The sequence below is a fragment of the Triticum dicoccoides genome, chromosome 6A (genome assembly GCF_002162155.2).
Source record: "Triticum dicoccoides isolate Atlit2015 ecotype Zavitan chromosome 6A, WEW_v2.0, whole genome shotgun sequence".
In the NCBI taxonomy this organism is placed as follows: Eukaryota; Viridiplantae; Streptophyta; class Magnoliopsida; order Poales; family Poaceae; genus Triticum; species Triticum dicoccoides.
The window spans coordinates 354,352,739-354,357,076 of NC_041390.1; positions in this window are offsets into that span (position 1 = coordinate 354,352,739).

A 4,338-nucleotide genomic window follows, 5' to 3' on the forward strand; every position below is an offset into this window, starting at 1 on the left:
GAGGGGGCACGGCGGTGGCGACGCGTGTCTGGCTCGGACTCGCCCGGCGATGTCGGTGGCGGCGCGGGGTTGGGCCGGCCGATTCGGCTGGGCTTCGGCCCAATTGGGCGCTAACTTTTTTTAAACAGATTCCACCGAAAATAAATCCTAGAAAAATAAATAACAATCTAAAAATGCCAAAATAAATTTTCACCGTCTAAATAAAATATTTAGAACAAGATGAACATTTTTTTGGCCCTAAAATTGAATTTTGAAAACGTGCAATTTTTCTAATGCAAAAAAATTGCAATAAATTCCGAATAAAAGCAAATATTTGATTTCAATATTTTTCCTCCAATATTTCATTTATTTTGGAGAAGTCATATTATATCCTCTCATATATTTTAACATGAAATATTTTCGGAGAGAAAAATAATTAAAACCAAAAAAATCCTCGTTTCAATATTTTATAAAATTCAAATATGAAAACAGTGAAATCCCCAACTCTCTCTCCGAGAGTCCTTGAGTTGCTTAGGATTTTTAGGATCGAGCCAAAATGCAATAAAATATGATATGCAATGACGACCTAATGTATAACATTCGAAATTGAAAATTTGGGATGTTACAAACCTACCCCCCTTAAGATGAATCTCGCCCTCGAGATTCAGGTTGGCTAGAAAATAGGTGTGGGTGGTCTTTGCGAAGATCATCCTCTTGTTCCCAGGTGGCTTCGTCCTCAGTATGGTGGCTCGACTGAACTTTGCAAAACTTAATAACCTTGCCGCTGGTAACCCGACTGGCAAACTCGAGAATCTTGACTGGTTTCTCCTCATAAGTCAAATCATTGTCCAACTGAATCGCTTCCAGCGGTACTGTATCTCTCAGAGGAATGTCAGCCATCTCTGCGTGGCACTTCTTCAACTGAGAAACGTGGAACACATCGTGAACTCCTCACAATCCTTCGGGTAATTCCAACTTATAAGCAACTTCTCCCATACGTTCCAAAACTCTGTATGGTCCCACAAAGCGTGGCACTAACTTTCCCTTAACTCCAAAGCGCTTAACTCCTCGGAGTGGTGATACTCGTAGATACACTCTGTCTCCGATTTCATAGACTACCTCCTTGCGTTTTGAATCTGCATAACTCTTCTGTCGGGACTGAGCTACCTTCAGTCTATCTCTAATCAATTTAACCTTCTCTTCTGATTCCTTAATCAAATCTGGTCCAAACAACTGACGGTCTCCAACTTCATCCCACAACAATGGTGTCCTGCAACTCCTTCCGTACAAGGTTTCGAAAGGTGCCATCTTCAAACTGGCCTGATAACTATTTTTGTATGAGAACTCTGCGTAGGGCAAGTTGTCATCCCAACTAGATCCATAATCTAGTGCACAAGCTCTCAACATATCCTCTAGAATATGGTTGACTCTCTTGGTCTGTCCATTTGTTTGTGGGTGAAAAGCTGTACTGAACTCCAGTCCGGTTCCCAAAGTTTCATGCAACTGATTCCAAAACTTTGAGGTAAACTGGGTTCCTCTATCTGATACAATGGTCCTTGGAACTCCATGCAAACATACGATCCTGGTCATGTATATCTTGTCCAACTTGGCACTTGTATATGTGGTTTTCACTGGGATAAAGTGAGCTACTTGGTCAAGCCATCAACTACTACCCATATAGAATCATATCCTGATTCGGTCCTGGGCAATCCGGTGATGAAATCCATGCCAAGCTTATCCCACTTCCATTTGGGTATCGGCATAGGCTGTAACAATCCGGCTGGCTTTTGATGTTCTGCCTTCACCCTCTGACATACATCACATACGGCTACATACTCGGCAATATCCTTCTTCATACCAGTCCACCAGAAACGTTCCTTTAAATCCACATACATCTTGGTGTTTCTGGGGTGTATCAAGTATGGTGAGTCATGAGCCTCTTGAAGTATTAACTTCCTAATCTCTGTGTTATTGGGCACATAAACACAGTCCTCAAACCACAAGGTGTCGTGTTCATCCTCACGAAAACCTTTGGCCTTTCCTTTGCTCATTCTCTCTTTTATCTCGGCGATCTCTTTGGCATCCTTCTGAGCTTCTCGAATCTTTCCTAACAATGTAGACTGAACTTCCATTTTTGCAACAAAACCTCTAGGGACAATCTCCAATCGAAGTTCCCTGAGATCCTATGCCAACTCCTTTGGCAACCCTGCGCTTATGAGTGTGTTGGCATAACTCTTCCGGCTCAAAGCGCCTGCTATGACATTAGCCTTGCCTGGATGATAGTGAAGCTTCATGTCATAATCCTTTATAAGCTCCAACCATCTCCTCTGCCTAAGGTTCAGCTTGTTCTGTGTGAAAATGTACTTCAAACTCTTATGGTCAGTGTATACATCGCAATGGTTTCTGTAAGTGCATCTAGTGCCACCCCTAGTTGGTTTTGGAGTATTGACGACAAACCTAGTTGAGGGACTAATGTGTTTGTGAGAATTGCAGGATAACACAGGTAGAAGTCCCTCATTGATTCGGTTTTCCTACCAGAGATGGCCCCTAAAAATGTATGAAAACATTGAAGTCAAAGGTGGTATATGAAGATACTCACATTGAAGACTATGACAAGAGAAGACACCACATGAAGACTATGGAGCTCAAAGACTTAGATCTTTCGTAGTTCTTTTCTTTTGTGTTGAGTCATAGGAACCACCGTACTGTTAAGTGGGGTCCAAGAGAACCAGTCAGAATGACTGAAGTGATGCCTAACCAAAACCTATGTCTTCGAGTGAAGACTTTGAGACCAAATCTTGTCCAGAGTCGGACAAGTCAGCTTTGCTTGTAGCCCAAGTAAAGTTGCCGTGTGAGTTTGAAATCTGACCGTTGGAACACGTGTCAGTTCCTTAGTGACCCAGGGTCATTTCGGACAAATCAGGTCGGGTTGCCAAGTGGCTATAAATAGCCCACCCCCTAGAACCATAAACGGTTGGCTGCTCAGATTGAGAGTACGACTTTTGTCGTTTGAGAGCAACCCACCTCGAAGCCTTTGAGAGAGAATTCCTTGCGAGGATAAAGCCCTAACCACCCAGATCCAGAGAGAATTGGGCATCACTTAAGTCTTCTTGTCTGTGTGATCTGAAGACTTATTACACTTGAGGACTGTGCATCCTCCAGCCGGTTAGGCGTCGCATTCTGAGCATCCAAGAGACATTGTGGATTGCCGGTGAACGAAGTCTGTGAAGGTTTGGGAGTCTACCTTGAAGACTTACCAGAGTGATTGGGAGAGGTTTGTGTGACCTTAGCTCAAGGGGAATACGGTGAGGACTGGGTGTCCTGAGCTGCGTGTTCAGGACTGGGTGTCCGGGACTGTGTGTCCTAAGGTTTAAATACCTAGCCGCCCCAACCAGACGTACAGTTGTCACAACAACTGGAACTGGTCCAACAAATCATTGTCTTCAACGAGTCACTGGTTTCATCTTCACTTCCCTTTACTTACTGTTACTCCTTGTGAAGTCATTGTATGCATGCACTATCTTTTGTCTTCACTGAGTGACTGCATGTTCTGTCTGGCTTCATAATATCTTCCTACCTGATCCTTACTACATTGCTGCTATTAAGTCATTGTGCTTTCACTCTATTGAATACTTGACTATGGCTTGCCTAGTGTAGTATACCTTCCGCTGCAGGGTGATAGGTTTATATTTTATCGTTTGTCTTCATAACTTCCACGTTTTGAAGACTTTCATAAAAATCGCCTATTCACCCCCCCTCTAGTCGATATAACGCACTTTCAATTGGTATCAGAGCAAGGTGCTCCCTTGTTCTGTGTGATTCGGTTTAACCACCTGGAGTTTTAGCTATGTCGACTGCGGGGATAACTAAGGTCTCCGCTGCGTGCCCCGTCTTCGATGGAACTGAATATCCCTACTGGAAGAATAAGATGCGCATGCATCTTGAAGCCATTGACGTCGACCTATGGTATGTCGTCGAAAACGGTGTTCCCAAGGCTGGAGAAGGTGTCACTGCTGCTGATGTCAAGAAATTCGTTCAACTGGACTCTACTGCCAAGAATATCATCTGTGGTCATCTGACCAAAGGACAGTATGGGCGTGTGAGTGCTTTGAAGACATCTAAGCTGGTCTGGGACTGGCTCTCCAAGGTCAATGAAGGCGTCTCAACCCAGAGAGATCAGAGAATCAGTGTCCTTCGCAACCTCTTCAACCGCTTCAAGCGAAATGACAATGAGAATGTCCAGCACACATTTGATCGACTCACTGACATCACAAATGAGCTTCAAGCCCTCGGCACTACTGAGATCACCAAACATGAAGTCGTCAAGACACTACTGAGATCACTTGATAGCTCGTTTGA